This window comes from Mirounga leonina, unplaced genomic scaffold, assembly GCF_011800145.1.
Source record: "Mirounga leonina isolate KUSES-001 unplaced genomic scaffold, KU_Mleo_1.0 Mir_366, whole genome shotgun sequence".
Classification (NCBI taxonomy): domain Eukaryota; kingdom Metazoa; phylum Chordata; class Mammalia; order Carnivora; family Phocidae; genus Mirounga; species Mirounga leonina.
The window spans coordinates 18,487,814-18,512,998 of NW_023270709.1; the positions used below are offsets into that span (position 1 = coordinate 18,487,814).

The window sequence follows — 25,185 nt, forward strand, 5'->3', positions numbered from 1 at the left end:
CAAACAAAAAATCTATTTTTAAAGGCATATCATAGCTGGAGAACTGGCCAAAACTCAACATGTTTAATGAGATACAGATCAGTGGTAAGAACAAAGGAAAATCCAAGTTGAAGGATTAAATTCCTCTCAAAATCAGTCACTCAAACATCTGTACCTATATCATAAAGTGTTTGAGTTTGATGTATACTCCAGGCATTAATCCCCATCCGGAGAACAGAAAGGCTTCATCTGCCACATTCCAAACTGAAACAGACTCCTGTACAGCACTGTACATATCTAAGAACAGCTCCTAAAAGTCATTAGCGAAGATTCTTTGTGAGTAGAGAAATCAAAAGACAAGAATTAAAAGGCATAAAGATGTCAAAGTCAAGATGCAATGCTCTCTAATTTTCTGAGTCACAGGCTAAGACAAAAATTTTAAAAAGGAAAGCGAGACCATTCCCTCTTCGCAGAAACCAGCAAAAAAAAAAAAAAAAAAAAAAAATATATATATATATATATATATATATAGGCACAAAACCCCTGGACCTGCTTTCCTGCTTCTTGCCAGTGACATACATCCGTATGTATGGATCTAAGTATATGAGCTAACAATCAGACAGGACTTCAGAGCAGTGAATTACACACAGTCACACAGATACTCTCTCACACACAAGAGAGCAAAGCTGATGCTATTTAAACATCATGAAATATTTTCCTAACTGTGCACAGATGGAAGTACAGACTTTTCTGCCAACTGCCTGGTTCAGAAACTTTGCTCTATTTTTAATTATTTGGTTCAGAGGACCCGTTTATGATTAACTTCTGTGTTGGATGGCAAAACCAGTCAAGTTCCTGACCCACAGCAAAGAACACTGAGAGAAGTTTAATTATTTTTAAACAGCTAGTGTAATATTGTAAACTGTGCGTAGGGACAACTAATTTGTCAAAGACCTGTTCGTGGGTGCTGCAGCTTGAAGAAGAAAAATCCAGGAGGCACTGAGGAAGTGACACCGAAATGAAGTTCCCGATGACAAAGAAATTTTCGTCTTAGAGAAATAACAATGGAGTAAGAAACTGAGAGGAAGAAATTAATAGTGTTGCAAGGACTAATCTTATTAGCACTGGAAGTTTCAGTTCTGACTACGAGGACAGTGAATGGAATGCCAAAGCTTTAAACACAGGAAATGAACTCAGATGCAAGGAGGAGGTGGTCAGGAAACTTCAACCATAGAATTCAGAATCACACACGAGAAGTGCTGAGCAAGATCAAATCTCAGAAGAGAAGGAGAAAGAGAAGCAGTGGTCTAGCAGGAAGACAGAAAAGGGAGCCGAGGTAAGAATGAGCAGGTTGGAATGGTTTTATGTTTTTCAGAACTGTGCATTAAAAATAAATAAATAAATAAAGCTGTTTCCAAATAGAAAATGAACCCAAAGAGCAAATTAGTACAAACACAGAAAGGAAACAAAATATAAGGCCCCAGTTAAGAACCTTGAAGGGAGAACAGGGTTCAGACCTAACAAACTTGTATTCCTAAAGAAACCCTCTTTTGATCAATATCCCTACAATTGTAAGACAGTCTGTATTTACGTCTTTGATGTTCTTGGGAAGACACCAGATTCCACGGAACCACAAGCCACAGAGAGCCAAAATACTTCAGGAGTTAATAGTTATTGCTAAAAATTACATTTATAATGAGTCCAGGATCAATGCGAGAACGGTCTGGGAATTGAAAAAAAAACAAACAACGAGCACCTAATTTCTGTTTGAGAAGGTGCAGAACTGCAGAATTAAAAAAAGAACTTCCTTAGCGGGGGTGGGGGGTCCTAATTCAGCTTCTTAAACCACTAACACTGGCCACTAGCTTTCAGCTGGGTTGGATGACACAGGAAGGCCCTCAGAAGGACACATCTGTAGCTGTGAACAATTAGGAAATTTCAATAATTGGAAACAATTCAGGGAGCCATCACGAGGAGAAGAAAAAAGGTGATCTGTTCTAGAAAATCCAAAATAAAACTAACTCCTATTAATATATAGTCATATTCTTCCTCTACTATGCAAAGTACATGTATGGGTATATGTGTTGGCAAGAGACTAGAATTAAAAAAAAAAAAAATTTTTTTTTAAAAAGCACATCTATGACCAAATTCTTTATAGTTGCAAATGGTTTCATAATATCCACCTGGTATTATTACAAGCCACGGTTTAGAAACGTTTTATCTCACTTAGAAATATTTCTATCTGCTATAACAAGAGCCACTGTGCTGAGATGAGATTTGACCTGTGTCTTTGTCCATAAAACAATCCTATAAAATATGTAAACATGAATTCCATTTTCTTTAAGTCGAGAAAAGCAGAAATACGGTTGTCAGAACAAGCACAGCTTTCTGTGGGATATTCTAGTTAAATGAAAGCTATTCAACTTGAATCAATTGCTGTATCCATTCTCCAATACACAGCAGATTTATATTTCAGAAGGTTTTTGACAGAGAACAAAATGTTACTGAACTATCTCTTCCATTCCTTTTGTCCCACAGAACATTCCACGGGCTGAACTCCCAACAAGGGGCATACACTTGTCAACTTCTGTGTGCACTCCTTCTATTCTAGTTTTTCTTTGTTGCAGATTTTCAGTTTTGACCCTTTCCTGGCAAAACATTAATATACGCCTTTGGGGTTTAAATTGTGTTACAATTTAAAAAAAATTTTTTTTAAACTTACATTTTTATTCTGTACCATCTTGAAGGGCCTCTGACTCGTTAAAATAGGCCCTGCTATTTAAATCCATGCTAGAACCTTTCTTTCTATCTGCTTCTGTAAACACTAGAAATCCAGGGAGAAAATTCTTCCCCTCCAACAATCCACACATTTCTACACAAAACCAACCACTTGCATATTTAAACGCGAGAGAGACAGACTAGACCTAAGCATGAACACGTCCATGCAAGATGAATTTACCCTCCACCACCTTGACTCCAGGTCATCCCAGGACTAGGCCTGTGGGGAAAAGCCAAGATGGAAAGAATGGACAGGTGCCTGTTTTCGAGCATATCTGCGTAAAGACACACCAGGAGCTCAAGAGGCAGTTGCTGTTCTAGAACTGACAAAAGGTGTACAGCTGCAAACTGATCAGGGAGAACATTCAACATCACCCTCGCCATTTAATGACTAAGCCTGAGCCAGCTCAAAAAAAAAAAAAAAAAAAAAAATCCGTCGGCAACAGATTTCAGACAGTGGAAGACCTAAAACACTGGTTCTCAGGGATGATGTCCGAGAGGAGGTCTCTGAAGCTGGGTGTCATCCTTTAGGGTGGCCCAGAATAAAATGGTGACGCATTATGCCTCCTGGCGAGCTCATATCTACTTTGAACGGCAAAGACACCAAGTCCCGTGGACTTCCGACGAAGATCTTGGGGCAAGAAGAGATGTCCACCAGCACTCTCTGTGACCTGTTAGAGAGAAACATTCTTAGCTACTCCATCACCAAGCAAAACTCCCCCGCCAGGCTATAGCGTCTTGACTCCTAGGAAAAAGCTGTGAAGAGATTGGGGGGGAGGGAGGCCTAAAAGAGAGACGCCCTTGGTCGTGTTTGCAGAATGACTAATAAGGATTCCGCATATAAAATCTAGCTGCAGTCAAGTCTCCAAGTGAATCAGATTCCAGGTATTTCTGAAGCCAACAGCCTGGTCATCAGCCACCAAATTACCTCTGCAAAGATAAGAAAAGGCTCCCATCACAGTGATTCTATATGCTCCAGGCTTCAAGAGATGGATGACGATTTTTACTAAATGGTTAACCTCTAGATGTCGCAGGACAGTAGATACGCGTCCTGAAAAGTCACTCAGTGTCCCGCGCTCGCTCTGTCCAGCTCAGGAGGTATACATCGGCTTCGTAGGCGGCCGTGTGAGCTTCCTCTACCCTCTCCGTGGCGTCCAGCAGAAAGACAGTAGTAGGTACTCGCAGCATGGAAACGATCTGGCCGTAATGCCTGCCCATCCATTCTCAGATGGCATCAGATTTCAAGATTCCATATAGGAGATGAGTCTGATTTCCTGATGTTTCTAGCCCTGCTGACACTGATGCATTAAAGGAAACACAGCTCTAGGAGCTCCACGTTAAAGGTACAGTGACTGCAAAAGGAAAAACACTACCCGTCCAAGCGTAGGCTTAGGCACCACACACACATCTCACTAAATTGGTGATGAAATGATTTCAGGTAACTAGGGGTTGCGTATGTATTCAAGGGGCTGTCTTCTCGCTCCTTCCCAGCAACATCTCAAAATTGCTCTATTGGGCCACGTCAGTGAAGCAGAGTTATGTCTTTTCAGTCTACAAGTTCAGAGACCCAACTGCATAATTCCTGGGGTGATGGCAAAGGGAGCTGAGCTCCAAGTCAGAAAGCCAAGGTCAGGGCACTGACCACATGGGCTCTGGCCCCTGGAACCCAGCCCATCGGTCAACCTCTTACGTTCTGCTTCCTCCCTGGGAAAGGGAGGAGGATCCTCTCCACGCGAAGAGTCACCGTGACTCTCCAGGGAAACAATTTATCCGAAGCACCCCGAATTCTGTGATACACTGTTTGCACCTGTGGTGGACCCGTGACACACTAACCACTGCACATGGTCTAAATGACCACGCTTTTTAAGGCTGTCCTTACTAAATCAGAGGCTCAGGTTGCAAACGATCCCCAAAAGCAATGGGCAGTTTTGACTAGTCCTACAAGAGAAACAAGAAAACATAGGACTTTTCATCCCAGGGAAGTCTTTTTGAAGACCCTGCACATTTAAAATGGAAAAGTTAAAAAAAAAATTTTTTTTTGAGGAAATCGTTTCCTGAGATTTCAGGGCAAAGAGTAAAAAGTGCACCACTTAGAGACAAAAACCCTGAGATTAGTCAGGTCACCGAATGTTCTCTGCACAGCAGAATAGCAAACAGCTAGTGTTTGTCCATTTCCATAGATTAATAACCGTCTCTCGGGGACCTGAAGATGAAATGAACTGTACTGTTCTGTTTGGAGAAGCCTCCTCTACTACTGGAAGATCCACGTTCCAAAGTCGCACTCGAAAAGACTCCTTCATTTTAACACTGCTTCTTCCTCCCGTTGGCCTATTCTGATCTCTAGGCTGACGAAAATGGATCTAAAGCTTGCTGGGAGGGGAAAAAAAAGAAATGACTCCCTCCCTTTTTATTGATTTACACAGATTTTTAAAATAGTGCTGTTTATTTGGAGAACACCGAAATGGGGGCGGGGGGGAATACAACCTGTTTCTTCTGAAGAGGAGAGAGAGGTACAAAGGGTGACGAGGCTTCGTTAGAACAGCAAAGCTAAAATAAAACTGCAAAATTTGGGCTTACATGCTATCGCCACATTTCCTTCAACCTCAAACGAAAGCCAGGTTTTATGGAAAAAGATTTCTGAATAAATAACCAGATCATCTTTTGTCCTGTCAATAAAACAGTAAACTGGGGGCGCCTGGGTGGCTCAGTAGGTTAAGCGTCTGCCTTCGGCTCAGGTCATGATCTCGGGGTCCTGGGATCGAGTCCTGCATCGGGCTCCCTGCTCAGCAAGAAGCCTGCTTCTCCCTCTCCCTGCCGCATCTCTCTCCTGCTTGTGTTCCCTCTCTCTTTGACAAATAAATAAATAAAATTAAAAAAAAAAAAAAGAAAGAAAGGCTGTCTCTCCCCTCCGCCCCCCGCAAAAAAGCTGCAGCTCGAGGTCACACTTCACAATGGTCTGGGTTGCCGTGACCAAAGAAGACCCAGAGGTGACGTGAAAATGGAGCTGTGGAAAGAGAAAAGCACCCACTTGGAACTTGCCAGAACAGAGCAAGGGGAAAAGGCCTTCAGAGCACTCCCCTGTGGGGGCACTGCCTTCCATGGGGGGAGGGCACACTTCAGCTTCTATACCTCTCCCACACCACTCAGAATCTCTATCAGAAGCATATCATCCCTCACACCAATCACCACAAATGAACACCTTAGACCCGGAAAAGGTAACCTCACCAGCCACCAACAGGCAACTTCTGGATGAACTCGTATGCAATAGACAGGAGGCGGATGGCCACCTGGCCAGCCAACCGAAGGGGGCGCAGAGATATCATGGGTGGACTGCCCTCCTACCGCATCACGGGTGGGTTACACAGAGGAGGGTGCAGGGTTCCCCAGTCCCTGTGGGGCTTTAGCTCAATTTGACCAACGTTCCTTAGGACTGAGAACTACTCTCTTCCAGATAAAATAATTTCCTCAGGATAATTATCTCCCCAGGAACTTCCCCCTGAGTTGGAGACTGGGGTCACAAGAGTGCATAAGGCCAGACAACAGGTGTTACAGAGGTGAATCTCAAATTCATTCATTCATTCAACATGATAGCTGTGTTCCTAAGAATCCTTACATAATCGAAACTCAACAGGAATTTTTTCAATACCAAGAAAGACCGTTTTAGACATTAAAAAACAAAGCAATTTTTTCCTGCATTGAATTTCTATAATAATAGTGTTCTGTGTGGTGATAGGTATAGTACTATGAAATTTAAATATCACTGAGCGAATCCAGCATCCTATTCCTCATAGTCTTTGTTCTAGAAAAGTCATCACTGGGCCTCTCTTTACTCTTTCTCCTCAGCACAGCCTTCTTACACATTTTTATCACCTTTATCCTCCCTTGTTGTGATGCACAAAGCTACTCAAACTTCTTCCACCCCTGTAGTCTACTAGGCCCCACGCTGGTTCCAGACCACAATGACATAAGTCATGGTCTATCTTAACAGATGGAATCACATCCAATTCATATCTGAAAAACTCACATTATAGGGGAAATGCTTATATCATCTCTATTGCAGGCCTGTTAGATGCCAAATGCCAAGAATGGGGGGAAAGGGGTCCTTGCTGTCACTCAGTTGGGAAAAAGGATTACAAAGTGTTATGGAAGAGGGAGAGCAGGGTGCTGGGAGCCTGGACAGGCAGCATAAAACCCTGGGGGAAAGACTCAGTTGAGATTTTAAGAATGAGGTGAAGTTAGCCAGAAAGATTGCAGTGAGCAGGTAGATGTCAAGGAAGAGAGGAGGGGAGAAAGCAGCAAGACTAAAAGCTGGGACACAAGAGAGAGCAAGGTGCTTCTAAGGAAGAAATGCAATGTGATTGAAGTGAAGCCAGTAAGGGGCAGCAGATGAGGGATAGGGCCAGAGAGATAAGCAAGGTCCCCCAAGCCTGCTGAGCCAGGTTACAGACTGTGGACTTCATCCTGAGCACCACGAAAAACCAGGGAAGGAGTGAAGGAAAACAGATGCAAACAGATCTCTAGTCATAAAAAACATACACTTGGGCTTCATAGAGGAAAATGGGTTGGACCAGCGCAAGAGGACATCCAGGGAGGCCATTTAGGGAATATATATCACATCCCAAACCACCCCACCCCCCTGACCCACTAGCCCAAGTTCAGACCTTGAGGCCAGACTTCCCCCAAAGCTCAATACCTAGAAAACTGCTCACAAGCACCTGCCCAAAGAGCTCTCTCCAAGGAAGAGGGGAAACAGGAAAAAAGCAGGGTAGCGGTGAGCCTCTCCAGTCTAACGTGGATGAAAATCAGACCTGAACCCCCCCAACCTAGGAACTTTGATAACAGTTCAATTTCGCCAGGCCTGAAACTCCTGACTGATTGTTCAGGCCCAAGGGAGGGAGGCTGCCAGACAACCAGCACAGTTCCCATGGCGGGGCCCCCTGATAAGAACACAGGTCAGCAGGAGAGGGTGGAGAACCCCAAAGGTGGGGAGAGGAGACTCTAGGAAACTGGCCCAGACTGGGTGAAGGGCAAAGAGTGAGGAGCAGGTGGGAGGAGAAGAGGGAAGGGGCCCCTTGGCAGTAAACAAGCACAGGGTTTCAACAGGGAACAGTTCCCAAGGAAAGCTGTGGGCGGAGGAGCATGAGAACTATGCCCAGCAAAGCCGCTGGCTGGTGCAGAATGTGAGCTCCCTTCCAGGTTGGCCCTGGCTACGATCACAGGAGAGACGAGAGACGTCCTATAAAAACCTGAACTTCCACACACCAAAAAGTAATACAACCGAAGGAAAAGAAAATCAGACCTGGGAAAGTGGCTGCAGCGAATGGGATTTTTAAAAGACCGAGATCTAGACCACAGGAAGAGCTCATCTACACCAATTAGAAAGTATCAAAACTTCTACTTGCTAATTGTGTAAAAGAAAATTAGCAAATAAACATTATATGGAAACGTGGTATCTCTGAGAGGGATCAGAGGAATACAAAGTATAAAACCAAGAAGTCCAGGGGCGCCTGGGTGGCTCAGTCAGTGAAGCATCTGCCTTCGGCTCAGTTCATGGTCCTGGGGTCCTGGGATCGAGCCCTGCATCGGGCTCTCTGCTCAGCGGGAAGCCTGCTTCTCCCTCTCCCACTCCCCCTGCTTGTGTTCCCTCTCCGCTGTGTCTCTCTCTGTCAAATAAATAAATAAAATCTTTAAAAAATAATAAAAAATAAAAATAAAAAAGTAAAACCAAGAAGTCTGTTATAGTATCCAAAAAAGAATAGGTCCCACAATTAATCAGGTTGGAGCAAGGCACATTCATGTATCATTAGTAGCAACGGAAGTAAGTACAGGCCTTTTAGAAAGCAATTCAGAGTCATTCCCCCCACCATGGTAGTTTACGTAAGCCTTCTGTTGTGACTGTAACCTAAGTACATACTTAAGTATACAAAGATATTCACTGCTGCTTTATAACAGTAAATAAGTAGGGGGGCCTGGAAGGCTCAGTTGGTTAAGCATCTAACTCTTGATTTTGGCTCAGGTCATGATCTCAGGGTCGTGGGATCGAGCCCTGAGTCAGGCTCTGTGCTCAGTGGAGAGTCCGCTTGAGATTCTCTTTCTTCCTCTCCCTCTGCCCCTCCCCACTGTCTGCTCTCTCTCTCTAATAAATAAATCTTTAAAAAAACAACAGTAAAAAGATTGTTGTAATAATAAAAATTTAAAAAATAACAGTAAGTAACTAGAAACAATGCAAATGTCCACATATAACACAAAACTTAAGTGAAGGTAGAACATCTTGATAGAACAGTGCATAATCCTTGCAAATGAGGATTGTAAAATCTAGGTTACGAAAGAGAATTTTTAAGCTAAATGGGAAAAAAGCAAAACTGGAAAAAGTTATGTGTTAAGTTATCCAGAACTAGAAGACAACACATAGAGGTAAATTTGATTTACGGACTGGGATGGTGGGATAAAAGGGAACTTTTGCTTTTATTGGTTTTCTTTTGTTGTTGTGAGGTATCGGCAACAGATGTTTAAAATGTAGTATTTTTATCAATCACATAGTAGTGAACACCCTCTTCTGTGGAGCACATCAGCCGGTGGAGAACATCAGCCCTGAATCAGTGGAGGGTGCTCAGTCCTTCCCAAGTTGCAAAGGCCCATCCGGGATTCAAACCCTGGCCACAAGGGGCCCTGAGGGACTCCTACCCCAAGTACCTCCAAACACACAGCTCTATCCTTTGCCTTCATTTTTTCCCCCAGGTCTTCGATTCTATGCCTTCCCCTTCTTCTTTTTTTTTTTTTTTTTTGATTATGTATTGAGATCACACCATATGCAATATGCGTAGTAAATGCTCATTTGATCCTTGCAACAATCCTGTACGAAAGATGCTGTCATCATGCCCATTTTACAGATGAGGACATTGAGGATCGCAGACTCAAGAAATGTGGCCTGGGTCACACACCTAAGGAGCCAGAGCCAGAATTCAAATCTCAACCTCCCTGCCTTCAAAGCGCTCGCTGGTACCCGCCCTAAGAACCGCTTCTTCCCTTCCCCTCTGCCTGCAAAACAAACAATGCAACCCCCTGATTTGTCACCTCTCCTGTTTGTACTAGCTGCCTAAAGAAACCAGTCAAAAGGTAATGAATCAAGAGACAGCATACGAACTGCTTATAAATTAACCAATAAGATAAGGTAATGCGGCACACACGGATTGGAAAAATTGAGTCAGAACAGAAAAGGAATCACCTCGAGATTCCTCCCTGCATGTGCAGGTAAAACCAAATGACATCAAAAGAGTTTCTCCTTGCAAATTAAAAGCAGAATATGACTCTTGATACGCCTGCAAGGAGAGCAGAGCTCCTGCACTCTCCTTGCAAAAATCAATTCCACAAGTAGCTGAAGATTCCTTCCAGTCACAGCGTGGCCACTCCAGAAACCGGTGGTGTTTGGGGCATGGTAGCAAGAACAGTAAAAAGGGACAGAAGAAGTCTTAAGGTATGAAACTAATATAGATAGGGTGATAAACGATGGTAGGCACCGCTTCTGACATACTCTATAAATAATGACACAATAATAGCTAAAAATGTAAATTCTAATTAAATACAAAACCTAACAAAGTCAAACAATAGCAAATGATGTTTGACAGAGCAAAGGTCTTAGGGGAGCTAAGAGGAAGAATTACAATAAGATCTATTTGTCATGGAACTACACGGTGGTAGAGAAGGGGCCCAGGCCATCGGGTCCTCTGCCGATTCACTGCAGATGGGGAAACTGAGGCCCAGCAAGGGAGAATGAGCATCCCCAATCACCCTGCCGCAGGTCAGGAGACAGAAAGTCGATCCCCAAACTAACTGTCCCTCTGCCCTCCCTTGCAGCACCCTCCCTCTCTGCCTTGTCCTGGAAAGCTACTCCATCTGAAATCATATTTTTTAAAAGGGCATTAAGCATTCTATAAATATTAAATTCCTTTTTAATAATTTTCAAATGCACAGGGGCACATTTTAAAAAGAGGCCTGGTTTTGATTTCTTGGGGAAAACTGCACACCGCTCAGTGTTTAACCTCGGATTGAGTGAAATATTAACAGGCCATATAATGGTTTCAGTGTTCCTTCAGTAAAGCTAAACAGGATTCGAAAAACATATCCCCCCCAGGCCTACAGTGGAGTTTCTGGAGCATACATTAAACTCCACGCTCTGCTCTACAAGCCCATCACTGTTAAGTAACTCATCAGAAAATAAAGAGGGAATTACCAAAGGGGAATTGCCAAGCAATTAGTCCTCTGAAGCAGATGACATACAACTGCTGTAGGGAGGAGATTCCTGGTTAGTCATATGTCAGATTCAGAGCCTCCTAATCTGTAAATAAAAATGCATCACATATGATTACAGCTGGGATGTAGGCTGGGGCTGCCAGGCTAGTGCACAGATAGTAAATCCCAAGTCCTCTTGTGTTCTGTGCATCTATAAAGCGAGAGACGGTGCCTCTCAAGGCATTTTTTTTTTTTAAATCCTCTGATTTTCATTCAATGTAAGAAAGACAGACTGGTCTCCCCAAAGCAGCCTAAGAGAAAAGTGATCTTTATCCTTTCTCTGTCTGTCTGACGTGAGTCGGTTAAAGATTCATCCACTGGTCCAGAGAAGGAGAGAACAATGAGAGACCAGGAGCGGCGGGGATGGGAGGGGACAGCAGACCCGGGCTTCCCAATGGCCACCCCAACCCGAGCATGCTCTCCTTTCCCAGCATGTTTTGTTCTTAGAGCTGGCATCCGCTGCCAGCCCACCACCTAGCAAACTGGAGAGATGAAGAGTCTGTATCTGCCAAATCTGGCAAGCTGAGCAATGACCCAGGGAAACTCTCGGGGGAGTCAAAAGTTCCCTATCTCACTGGGACTCTTTATGCTGAACTGCCTCTGGAGCCCAGCTGAAGCCAAACCTTGGAAACACAGATAAGCATATCGCCACTGTCATCACTTTCTTCAATTAATAATTATTGAAGGTGCGCAGGAATTTCAGGGAGGCATGAGGAAGAGTGAGGGGAGGGAAGGTAACACCTCAAGGACAGCCTGTCTGCAACTCTGAGCAGATAGGCGAGCACCCAAAGGGGGGAAGGCTCAGCATCCACGAACCCCTCCCTGATCTGGACCTCCCAGAGGATGCTGCATCTCTGTTGTGACTCTTTAAATAGGACTCCTGGGCACGCCCTGCCTTCTCAACTCAACTGTCAGCTTCTTACAGACAGGGTCTCAGGGCTTGAGAGACAATGCATGGCTCCAGTGAAGAGTACAGGATGGGAGCCAGGCATGACTTCCCCACCGAACAGCTGATCAACCTGGGGCAGGTTACTTTTCCTCTCTGTGCCTCGGTTTCCCTCATCTGCTGGATGGATAATGACAGTGCCTACCTCCAAGGACTGCAGTAAGGATTAAATGAGTTAATACGCAGTGAGTGTGAATGACTGACCGTCTCTATAAGTCCTTTAGAGCCTGGCTGGCATAATGCTTCTCATGTAGGAGATGCTCGGTAAACGCGTGCAGACAGAATGATCTGCCCCTGACGGTGTTTTCTCCATCCCCCTGGCTCCTGTCCTCACCTTCTTGTCTTTTATGGAAGGTAGGGAAGTCACCGCCTCATTCTGAGCTAGTTTGGGGAATAAAAGCAACCCATCTGAATAACCCGGGTCCAAAAATAAAAAATTTTAAATAATCTGCAAATTTTCTCTAATGATATTAAAACAGACTGCCCACCCACAGACACGTAACCAGATAATTTCCAGACTTCCCCTTCACTTTGAGCCATGGAGTCTTAGAATCTTTTCATCCTAGAGTCAAGGCTCACTATTTCTGTATTTCTTTATTTTCTAGAAAGTATAAATGGAAAGCCAAATTGCTCAGAAAGCTGGGCCTCGTGTGTGTGTGTGTGTGTGTGTTATATGTATCTCACATTTAAAAGAATCCACATAAAGCCTCCAGGAAAGCTTTTAAAGTTACCAAACACACCCATATTCCTGTGCTTTATCAAAGTACAGTAAATGAATTGCCAAAAATGAACAACAGCTCCAGAGTCAAGTAGATGGCACAATGTGATTTACGCCTATCGCATGAGATGAATAAATCGACGGTGGAAAAGATCAAAAGAAAGGCTGGAATTGTTGTTAATATGTACAGGGCTCCACCGAAAATCTTAATAAAACTGTTTAGAGGAAAAGAGAGGGATCATTTGTTGACATGAAAAGAGATACTGCATGCACTGCATTTCAAAAGCGGCATTCATTTTCATACACACACATATTAGATTTAGCTAAAATTAGCTCAGGTTTCTTTCTTTCTTTCTTTCTTTTTTTAAAGGTCTTAAAGAAATAAAGGTTTCAACATGATTTCATTGAGCTGCAGTTCGGCACTGAGCTTCCAGGGAGAAGACCCGCTCACCCACCCAGCCACCCCTGCAGCCTGGCACCAGCCTTCCCTGCCCCTCGGTCTCCCCAGACCGAGCACACAAAGGCTGCACTGCGCCAACGTTCCAGCTCCTCTCCGCGGCCTCTCACCTTCCCTCCACGTACTCCACGCCCGCTGATGCCAGCCCTTGAAATAGTCATTCCCCACTCCCGCTTGGCAAACTTCGGGCAAACCCAAAGCTCAATTTCAAAGACCACTTTCATGCCAATGACTCTTCCAAATTTATCTCCAGACCTGACCTCTCAGCAATTGTGTTCCCACCCGGTCTACAACTAAGATGCCCACCAGCACCTGTGCTCCAGCCAAAATGGCCTGGTGGGTTACATCCCAGGCGCTCGCTGGTTGCGTCCCAGCCACTTACACGGTGTTCCCCGGCTCCATCCATCTCTTCCCACAGAAATGCTAACCAGCCTTCAGAGCTGAACTCAGATGATCCCTCCTCCTCAAAGTCTTTCCTCACCATCCCACTCAGCATCATTCTGAATTCCTTCAGTGTCAGAATTTACCCCAGTAAGGACAACTCACCCCATTCTGCTTTGTGTTAGTTCTTTCCGGGCATTTCTTCTTTCCCCTACCTGACCACGAAGAATGCAACCTCCTTCCGGGAGCTCTTACTCACTTTCATTCCCACAGTACCATGTACTAGTTTAAAAAAGACACAGTGAATAAATGAATGAATCATTTCTTTACAGAGATGGTGCCTGTGAGCAAGCTAGGTCATAACTTCACTATAGCCCTACCATATTTACAAAGTAAGTGGAACCAGAAATACTTGTAACCTAGATTTTAATAAAAAAAAAAAAAACCTTAACGAACATAATAGAGTACAGCACGAACGATACTATTTCCCTGCTCACATTTAACCATCAACTGTGAGCACTGTAAGGAGGCCATTATTTATGCAAAATGTTTAGATAATGCTTGTAAGCTTCCTTTAAATGCAATCACAGAAAATGTCAGCTGCTGAGAATTCAAGGTGACTCTGTACTACTTTGTTGGTAATACAATACGTATTCATAAGACACTCAGACTTGCTCAATATACTATAAAAACCTCGGTGCCTTCTCAGTAAGCTGCACCTATCGGCCAAGAGATAGGACTTTTTGTTACTTGTGTTTTCACAATGAAATTCTCTTTTAAACACCACAGGTGAAAAAACAAACGTGCATGTGTATTAACCACATATGTAATAAAACGACTGCCCCAAAAACTTCAACGTGAGGATTTTCTGTGTAGCCTATGAAATGGTAACACCCCTAAGAGATAAAGCAGCAGGGGTTAGGCATCTTACACCTTTCCAGTCCGCTGACACCTGCAGACCTTAAGAAGCTTACCTTTGCATGTAACTGTGGGGTTATTCTATTTCCTTTTAAACGACACCTCCCTGACCCACTGCCCATAAAATGCCAAGGACCTAGGTCCATATTTCTCAAGGTTATAATGTTTGGGATCACTTCCTGACCCACCCCACCTTGGCCCCATCCCCCAAGCAGGACTTTTCTGGCTACCCTTCCTGAGACATTGTACTTCAGTCACTCCGGTTTTTGTTTCTTTTTACTTGGACCACGCCTAACTTCATTTGTGCACCCAACTTCTTACAACAAGAGGAAAACACCACGTATGCATCCTATCGCAGCAAGGGAGATGGACTCACACAACATTCAGAAAAATAAATAAAAGGCCATTTGCTTTGCAGAGCTGCAAATGTCTACAGTGTCGGTCCAAAGATCAAGGTACAGGTGTATTTACCAGCTCCTAGTCATGTATGGTCCAGGAGCAACCATCACTAAACAAGAACATTACACTTCTCCTGTCAAGAGGTTAAGTCCTATGATCACAAAGATAACTTATGTTCACAGATCACAAACCATACGCTGGTACTATCCTACTCCGTATACACATGTTATTTCATTCCATTCTCACAGCAGCCCTAGAAGAAAGTTCTAATCTTGGGGCGCCTGGGTGGCTCAGATGGTTAAGCGTCTGCCTTCAGCTCAGGTCATGATCCCAGGGTCCTGGGACCGAGCCCGACGTCCGGCTCCTGGCTCAGCAGGGAGCCTGCTTCTCCCTCTCCCTCTGCCTCTCCCCCTGCTCATTCTCTCATTCTCTCTCTGTATCTCTGTGTTGCGAATGAATAAATAAAATCTTTAAAAAAAAGAAAGAAAGAAAGTTCTAATCTTATCTCCACCTTACTCATCAAGAAACTGAGGCACAGAACGCTAACGGGACACAGTGGCAGCTCCAGATGCTAAATGCAGACAGGCTGGTTCCAGAGCCCCATGCTCTTGGCTCAGATGCCACGGAAATGACAGGTTCACTTAAAAAGTCGATCTTAGGTATAGAGGGGCAAATATCCACCTCTTAACAAATTAGCTGCAAATCGGGCATTTTATATGTGAGGTGTGGCAACGGCAGACCATGGGTCTCGCCAAGGAAGGAAACAGAACATGACTCGGGAAGAGCTGCCCAGAGACCACCCGGTCCAGCAGTTCCCAAACCCGTGGAGCATCACTATGATTCCAAGAGACCATTAAAGTTTCATTTTGATTCAGGAGGTGGAGCCCCAAATCCTTTTCTCTGTCTCTCTCTGTCTCTCTGTCTCTCTCTCTCTCTCCCCCTCCCTCTCTTTTTAAGCTTTCTAGGTGATTCTGTGGCCCAGCCAGGCTTGGGAACCTCTGAAGGAGTCCATTTCCACAGGTCCCAGCAGGACCGCTCCCAAGGTAAATAGCAAGAGGGGATCTATTTCACAATCCCCTTTGGTTGCATACACCAGGGCTCCCAAGCCCTCTTGCCCCAACTTCTGTCTAACTTCCATGTCTCCCGATTTCATGTAGGCAGGATCCTCTTGTCCTCTCTTCAATACAGAACCATGAGTCATCAACACCACATACACCCCTGTGTCTGCATGACTCTCCAGGCCAGAAAAATTTACTGTACGTGAGGCAATCAGGAAGTTGTAAAATCCAAACAGACACAAAGAAATTCAAGATTCGACAAATACTGGCTGCCACTGAACAAACAGGCCTCTGTCTCCCTACACCTGAATCACTCTACAACAAAAACCTAAAACGTGAAAACCGTGACTTACGGTCACAGTCTGGCAGCGAAACGGTCTCATCGCGTTAAGGAAAAGGTGACAGCGAAGACGATCAGGCTCGAGCCTGACACACCAACAGCCAATCGTCACCAGGTCAAACGCAGACTTCTTCGTGAACCACTTTCTTCTAAATTAAACCGAAAAGAGACACACTTCAAGCCAAGTTTTTAAAAATGCTCTTGGCGATTTCTCAATTTCCCTCCGAAGGCAGTTTGCCAAGGCAGTCACACTGAACGGTCCACGACACGTGAAAGCGTGGGTACGAGGTGATTTTCCGGGTCAGACGTGATCCTCGGATGGGAACTACACGAGCATGGCCAAACTCTCACCTGATACGTGATGCACTTCCCTGTAGTGGCCGTGGAGGAGGAGACCGCCTTCCAAGGATGACACACAAATCCGCGGCTCGAACGGACCACCCTGGCGACTTGCCACACGATGCTCCTGCAGGGGTAGGGGTGGGGTGGGGAGGGGGGGTGCAGGAGAAGAAATGCAAAATGAAAACCAGGACAAATGGCTTCCAAAAGTAATTCCACCTTAAGTACACTGAAATCTAAACTTTAAGGACATCAAATTGTGCATTTTGTCTTATGAGAATTACAGATACCAGCCAGCTCAGAAGGCAGGTCTGGTTTGAGTCAACAGGGCTCAGAGGGAGGCCACCACACAAAAAGGTCATCCCTTCAATCAAATTAAGAGCTCGGCCTCCCCATTGGAGCCAGGCACTGTCATTCTTTTCCCTAATGATTCTAACCTATCATCTGATAAACACATGCTGGTAATCACAGGGATATCAGGTGAAATGGGCATGGGTTGAATAGTAGTAATTAAGCCAAAGTCTAATTTTCACATGGCATATATTACTATCAACATGCAACTTGAGGAACAATCACAAAAAAGCACAGTTATTGGCACACCGGTCGAATGGGATAGAAAAATGTATCAAATGCAGAAAAAACTGTGAAAGTATGCACATGTTCACTAGACTTTCCACTGGATTTTAAATTATTTCTTTTTTGAATGTATGTCTACTTCATTTTCATTTTGCCACAATGCCTTGCACACGGTTAAGTAAAAATCATCCACTGTATAATGAATGAGTGAATGTGTGAATGGATGAACAAGAGAATGAATGAATCTTCCATATACCTTTCCATCAGGGAGCTTGGTGCTTGTAGTAGTTTTTGTGAGGTAAAGACCTATGCACAGAAATGGAAGAAGTTGAGGACTTGATCTGCTAGCAGAGTTTTCAGCCCTATTAAAATAATATTTTTAAGTACTGGTCATTCCCAACTGCCCACATGAAATAGAAAGAATCAGAAGCACAGTTATAAACTAACCCCCCAACTAGTCATTGCTGGGCAGATTTTCCGTCTTTGATTACTGGAACTGATCTGTATATTTGTTTGGGCTGATTTTTAAATTTAGTTTGGGTTTCCTAAACCCACGCTACGTAACAGTAGGAAGGAGGAGGCCCAGGATTACATTGGATGTCAGAAAGAAACTATTCTGGAGTTATGAATACGATCTCCAATGTGAATAATCTGTAAACAGGTAAGTCAGCCAATTGTCCCCGGGTACATGGCAACACATCTCTGTAGTCATGATTATTTTCATCCATACACACTCACTATTTTTAAGAGCACAGCCCAGCAGGAAAGGAAAATAATTTCAATCGCTTTCCAACACTTTTCAAAGTAATGAATAGTAGCCAAAGCATTCTTACTTCTAACGAATCCATTCACCAAGTATTTACTTAAGCATCTACTGCATGCCTGGGACTGATATGCAAAAGAAGTCAAGTTTTCTAGTCCCTGGTTTCCCCCACGTAATCTGTGAGTACAGAGAACGTAGGGAAGCTGTTCTAGACTATAACGTCTTTGAAGTCCTTGGAAGACTCCGCTAAGTCTAGCCCTCCGCGAAGAAGCTTGTGGAGTTACAACGTCAATCATGGCCAAGTTAAAGAGAGGATTCTCTTTGCCCTTCCACAGTAGCTGTTTTCTTGTTTGTATCCAGTAACTTCTCAAACGAAGCATCAACATACTGGATAATCAGTTCTGAGCAAGGTGCAGGTCCCGTGGATTTGCAGACAGCACTTGCTTTATGAGCTAACAGTTGAGTGTTTGCCGGTATGTCTACGTGGGCACATAGTCCTATTTACATACCACCTGGCAGATAAGGTTTCATAGAGTCCAAATTACAGTCTCCTCCTATTCTGCTGAAGTACACAGCACAGTCAAACTTGATGCAAATGCTGTAAAATATTAATTTACTCTCACACAGGTATGCCTACTTATTTCTAAAGTATTTGTGTTGCTACACCAGGTACAGTAATGAACAGAGTTCACGTAACTTACTGTTCCATCCCCAGAGGGAAGAAACACAAGAACCAAAAAAGCAAGGCAGAGTGGATTCACTGCAAAAACATACAAAATACTAAACAAAAAAAACAAACCAACCCCGATAATAGCCTACAGATGTTTTCTACAACATATACACTAAACATAGAATGCTTCATATTTTAAAAGCACAGCAGAACTACATAACACAATTCCATTTATAGAGGAAGGTTACTAAGATAGATGGTCTAAATAACGCTAATGGGATAGTAAAGAGGAAATAATAGATAAATAAATACAGGAGATATTATAAATAATTCGGGGAGAGTAGGCCAAATCTAAGGGTGCAATAAAAGACAATCTGCCATACACAGTGACAGAAGAATACATTTTCTTTGCATGTTAGGAGATAAATTGCTTATAGGTTAGGAGCTAAGACGATTATCACTAAAAACTTCTGCTAAATAACTCCCTCAAAAGGTGTCATGCCTAAAGAGCCCCTAAGTGGAATAAAGAGTTCCTCTTAGCCTGAATCAAAACAGCATAATCAGGGCAACCTCGGCCCCCTTAAGTCTCAAATTCTGATTACACTACAATGAGTTTTCTAAAAAGTCATTTTCAGGTAGGATACCATTTTTGCTTACATTATGGCAATTATCACTGCATTTTCATTACTCCACAAATGGTATGCATTAAAAGTTATAGAAAAATCAATGAGACGTTTCTGCTAACATCAAACATATCAAGGAAAATATAATGCTTGTCGCTTTTTTTGTCTGTAACAGTTCTAAACGGGTTTCATTACATTCGGTAACACGCACTACAAACATTTATAGCACGCTAGCCCAGGAAGTTCATATGGATAAGGATTACAAAATATATTACTACACTGATAAAGACAAAAATACATAAATTATGAAATAGGAAAAAGATTTTTAAAACTGTCTCCACAAATAGAGATGATTTACCTAAATCTTTTTATCACTCCTACAGTTTTAAGCATTTATATGTATTTTTTTCAAAACCTTGATCCAATTACAACTCTTTCAGCCAACATTTAAAAATATTCTCCAAAACAGCATTCAGTATGCTCATTATTATATCATCTCTTAAAGACATGTTGAATGGGTATTTTATTAAACTGAATTCAATGAAACTAAAATGTGAACAGCATAATTGAGGGCTACAAAATTCATTCTTAAAAATGGGCAGTCCTTTACGGAACACCCTGGGACAGAAATGATTATCTCTACTGAGATTTCTACAATGTATTATTCTCAGTGCTTTTACAAAATAAGGAGGGCCTGCTTCTGATAACCTTGGAAGTATGACCAGAACTAAATCTGTTCTTTGAAGCAGTTACTTGTCCATGTCTAAATCTCTCACAGAAGCCAATCATTCAAATTACTGAATAACTCTGAAAATAAAAAGCAATGGAAATCAAATTATTTATGTCCACCCTGAAAATGATGTCTACCCTGTCTCCTGCACTCTGTCACATTAATATGCAAGCACATCAGTGTTTCAGAGTCTAAACTATGTGCTCCCTGCTCACAGCTATAGTTGAAAGAATGAACATTCACTCCTACACTAATTTACAGGATTTTAATAAAATATGTTTATCGACTAACTTCTAATAGGAAACAAAATGAGCCGCTGTTACAATGTGTTGGTCATCAGAAACTGTCATTCAAGGTAAGTGCAAACGTAAAATCCACTTGACATTTCAGAATGGGAAAAAAAAAAATAAAGGCATATTACACAAAAGGAATGTGAGTCCTTAAACTCTGTAATGACAATAAATACAGGAGTCACAGAAATGTGTTTACTAATGTTTTAAAAATCTCTTAAGGCTGGCCTTTCCCAGGACTCAGAGACAATGAAACGTAAGGCCTTCTACAGGCACTTGACATAGAATCTGATGGCTGAGAGTTTTTCTTGAATCTCTCTCGCAGAGTAAAAGACAATTCAGAGGCCCTGGAGCCTAGTTATAATATTCCCGACAAAGTATCACTTCTGTTAACCAAACCCTCTTAAAACGAAATCCAGAGAGGAAAAGATTGACTTTCACAGTTCCCAATCAAGTACATTTTTCATACTTATTTTAGCATTCAAAAATACATGTTCACGTTTTACTGCAAGAGATTTTCTGTATGTTGCAAAATCCAGGACCTCCAAAGTGTGTACAACTTAAACTTCTGTGCCTTACTTCATATCCTTGCTTCCCATCTATTTACGTCCTAGGAAAAAAAAATAGCTTGTTTTAACCACAGAAGCACTTGATCTGAACAGGCCACAATCAAGTTACCAACCGCATAAACTCACTAAATGGCAGAGAGTCGTAAACCCCCTGTGGGGAAAGAATCCTAGCCCCAGGGCAAAAAAAAAAAAAAAAAAAAGGATTTACCAATTTAGCTATGGGGCTGTAAAACTGAAAATTGAAAAACGGACTGGCAGGATCACAACCAAATCAAGACATTATTATTCTCAATTACTTTCTCTTTCATATATCAGGGTTATTAAAATACTCCCCCTCAGGTGGATCGCCTGCGCCACACAAAAGCTTCAGCAACCAAAGCTACTTACTTTTCTCTCCTTTTTATTTTTTGGCAACAGGATTATTTTTCTTTGCCTAGTGGACTTAATGAGGTGGCGTCGTAATGCAAAGAGGAGGGTGCTGCTCTCTAAATTATTAAATGCTCATTAAATTATATCTCCAAATACAGTGCAAGCCGCTTATTGTGTAAAAGCATCACCCATTGTCAGTCTCCGAGCTCTAGGCCTCTATCATCTCTCACCTGAGAGAAAAACCTTGGAACTTACTACTGACAGATGCAAAGATTAAGGATGGCCAAGAAGTCCAAATTAAAAATGCACCCATCCAGAATGGCCCCGCCAGTCAGTCCCATTTTTTGTGGATTATAGCGGCTATGGTAACGGTAAAGTTGTGAAATGTGACAAGGGGGTTATCCGTCCCACATAAACCCCTTCCACTGAGTCAACCCTTTAGGATCCCGACACTGACAACATAGGTTCTAAGGGACGGGTGCTTTCCCACTTGAAGGGGTTAAGTATCCGCAAGGCCAAAGGCACCAGACTGCAAAAGAACCGTTGCTTTGGTAAGTTCTGAAAGGTTTCTAACAAGTACCAAATACTTGTTGATCTGTTCACAATCAACATCAGCAGGACTGCCAGGCCTCTTTCACTGTGCAGGGAAAGGCATTTACATATTGCGCCCAGCAAGAACAGCTTGCTGGTCTCCTTTACAAAAGTTGAGTCGCTGCAAAGTCTCATTCAGTGTCTCCTGTCCAAATGACCAAAAGAAGGCACAACTGAGGCAGTGGAGTCTCTCCTCTGGCTGGCGCAGCACAGATCCTGTGCATAAAACACTTGGAGTAGTCCAGGCACAAGACAAACCCACCTGAATGGACGAGGCACACTGTCTGTTGCCATGGCAGCCTGATCTAATTACAGGAGTGATCAGGGCCTAGAGTAAGTGCAGGGAAAACCTACACCATTGACACGGATCTACACGATGAGAAAGACAGGCAGCCAGGAGGTTCGGGGGAGCCCTTCACCCTCTGCTGTACGCAGAAGGCGCTCTCAAGCCCATTTGTCTGCTGAGCTGCTAAAATATTGACTGAGGCATGCACAGTTGGAGGACAATCAGAGGAGATCAAATGCCACAGCATTAGCTGTTACGGTGCAGTCCCTTTCCAAGAGTCCATGTGCAGGATTTTCTCAACCTTCTCTTTGGTGGTTTCCTCAGGCATAGGCTTCATTCCACCAAATAAAAAGAAAAGAAAAAGAAAAAAGGCCCAAGTATCCAACTGCAAACAAACCACAGGGTGGGCTAACAGGGGCTTCTAGGAACTACAGGGCTCCTGAGAAACCCAAACAGAAATGGCTTAGCTAACACTGTTGAAAAAGTAACCAGCTATGCCTAAAAATAACCATCAAGTAACTACCCACTGCTCTGTGCGATATGTACCGACAATGTTTAAATATTAAGAACAGCCTGCATTACAAAACACAAATGTCATTGAGATGTGACTACTAGATTGCCAAAGGAGAACTTATTTGCATATACACATTCCCGAGCCTGCACGAAGGGATGTGCAGGGAGCATGCCACTCTAAGACAGTAGTTCTCATTCTGTGGGTGTAATAGGGTCTTCTAATTTTACTAATTGTATCCCGTGGATCTCGCAGGGAAGCTAAGAATCTCTTCGGGGACAGAACCAGTTTGGAGGAGTCCCTACTGCACAGCATACGGTAAACAAAATAAAAATAGCTTGCCGTTCTCGTTAGCCACATCGCGCATTATATAACCAGCTTCCGACTGGCTTTTTTTTTTTTTCTTGCCCTTACTACTCTTCAGCAATTTCCCAATCTCCCGAAGTATTTATATTACCCTCTTATCTGCAGGATTATATACTGAGAAAGCAAAACAAAACAGAACAGCCACAGGGTTGAACCGAACCCCACGGTCCTTGGAAACTGATTTTTTTGTTGTTGTTTTCTGGCAAGATCACCACCGCCACCCTACTTCCACCCCCCCACCCCCCCACCCCCACTAAGGTCCTTGCTCAATCTCCCTAGAAAACCTGAATTGTTTCATCGCTTCCAGTCAGCCCCCTACGTGGTCTGAAATAAAATGAAAGCACAAGCCCCGGAGTTTAGGAAAGCGGCCTGGGGGCGGGGGGCTGGGGAGGGGTCGGGGCGCCGCGGAGTCAGCCAAGTGGCCCCCGTGGGGCCGCTCCCCACCGCGACGGCCCCCGCCGCCCCCCCGCCCACGCGCGCACACACACACGCGCGCACACACACACGCACGCACTCACTCACACTCACGCCGCGCTCCGCCGCCGCCTCACCTCTCGCTCCGCCCGGCCGGCCCCTGCCCTGCCCCCTGCGGGACCGGCCTGCTCGCAGCGCTGGAACCACGTAGGAGGCGGCGGCGGCGGCGGCCGCGGGAGTGGCGGAGTCTCCGGCCCGGCCCAGAGTGAACGAGCAGCGGGGCTCCAGGGCGCATCCCAATCCCCGCAGCGCCTCCTCCGCCGCCGCCGCCTCCTCCTTCCCCTCCTCCTGGCTTCATTCACCCTCCCAGCAGCCGCGCAGCCGCTCACTCCCGGCGCCGGCAGGGCAGCGCCCGCCGCCGCTCCTCCGCTCCTGCCGCGGGCGCTGGCGGGGGCGCGGGCCCGGGCTGGGGCGCTCGCGGGCTCCCGGCTCCGGGCGGCGGCGGCGGCGGCGGCTGCACATGATCAGGAAGCGGCCGCACCAACAGGGCGGCGGTGGTGGCGGCGGCGGCGGCGGCGGCGGCAGCAGGGCCGCCACCGCCGCTCCAGCCGCGCTCCCGACACCCGCACGTCGGCTCCCCCCGCGCCCACCCCTCCGCGCCCCCCGCGTTCCCACCGCCCGGCGCCCGGCCGCGCGCAAAGTCCCAGCCCGCAGCCGCACACCCGGCGAGGCCGGCCTCCGCGGGGAGACCCCCGCCCGGGGCTCCGAGGCCGGGCGGCCACCCGCGGGGAAGCCCAGCCCTCCTCCAGACCCACTCGCTCCGCCGCCCTCCGGGGGAGAGGGCTGAGGAGCGGGCGGCGGGAGGAGAGGGCAGCGCGACCCCCGGCCGCCGCCGCCGCCGCCGCCGCCTACCCCTACGCCACCTCGAGGGAGGGGGACACGGCTCTCCGCACTCGCGGCCGGACCAGCAGCCGCCGGAGCGGGGCGCCGCCGCCGCTCTCCCCGCCCGCGCCCGCGCCCGCACCCCCAGCCCGGGCGCGCCCCCTCGCCTGGCGGGCGCCCACCGGCCCGGCAGCCCCCTGCCGTCAGTCCTTGCGCCCCGAGCGGGGGTGTCGGCCCGGGAGGCTGGAGCGGGAGAAGGTTGTATGTACACACACACACACACACACACACACACACACACACCACAGCACGACGCGTCGATTCCCTTCGCTCCTCTTCCAGCTGTTTTCGGTGCCGGCGACTGGGGTTTGGGGTTTGTTTGCTGGTTGTTGCTTTTGCCCCTCTCTGGAGAGCGGGGGTAGGGGCAAATTTTAATCCAAATAAGGGGCGAAGGGGAGGGGGGAGGGGGGAGAGAGAATCAGAGGAGAAAAAAATAGCCACTTACTGTAAAGTGTAAATGGATCTGGGGTTGCGTGGGGAAGGGGGGGCAGAGGGAGAGAAACAGTGGCTTGCGGCTGCTGAAGCTCGGGCGGCTGCTCCACGGGGCTGTTTTGGATCCCCCTGCAGTGAAACAGGTCCTGTACGGCTCCGCCACTGTAGTAGAAATGATGTCTGCGGTATACTCTGCTCTCTCCTCCTCCTCCTCCTCCTCCTCCTCGTCCTCCTCCTCCTCCTCCTCGTCCTCCTCCTCCTCCTCGTCCTCCTCCTCCTCCTCCTACCCCCCCTGCTCCCCTCCCCTCCCTCCTCCCTCCGCCCGCCCGCCCGCCCTCCCTCGCGCTCTCTCGCGCTCGCTCGCTCGCTCGCTCCAGTATGTAAATGTGTAATAGAAGCCAAATATGGAGCAGTTGGCTGCCGCCGCCGCAGCTCAAGGATCCGACTTGGG

At 45.5% G+C, this 25,185-nt stretch overlaps 1 protein-coding gene across 10 annotated transcripts in view; it reads right to left on the minus strand.

Moving 5' to 3' along the window:
* The window catches only part of ATXN1 (ataxin 1), a 400,118-nt gene extending 375,132 nt beyond the window's left edge, over positions 1-24,986 (minus strand). For 4 of the 10 annotated variants that reach the window (XR_004675816.1, XR_004675817.1, XM_034985728.1 and 1 more), the window contains exons 1-2: positions 24,748-24,986; positions 16,615-16,729 (exon numbers count right to left, since the gene is read on the minus strand). The gene's annotated coding sequence lies outside the window, so the exon portion shown is untranslated. The other 6 variants (XM_034985721.1, XM_034985726.1, XM_034985723.1 and 3 more) reach the window with 6 other exon arrangements.
* Positions 24,987-25,185: the final 199 nt, after the last annotated feature.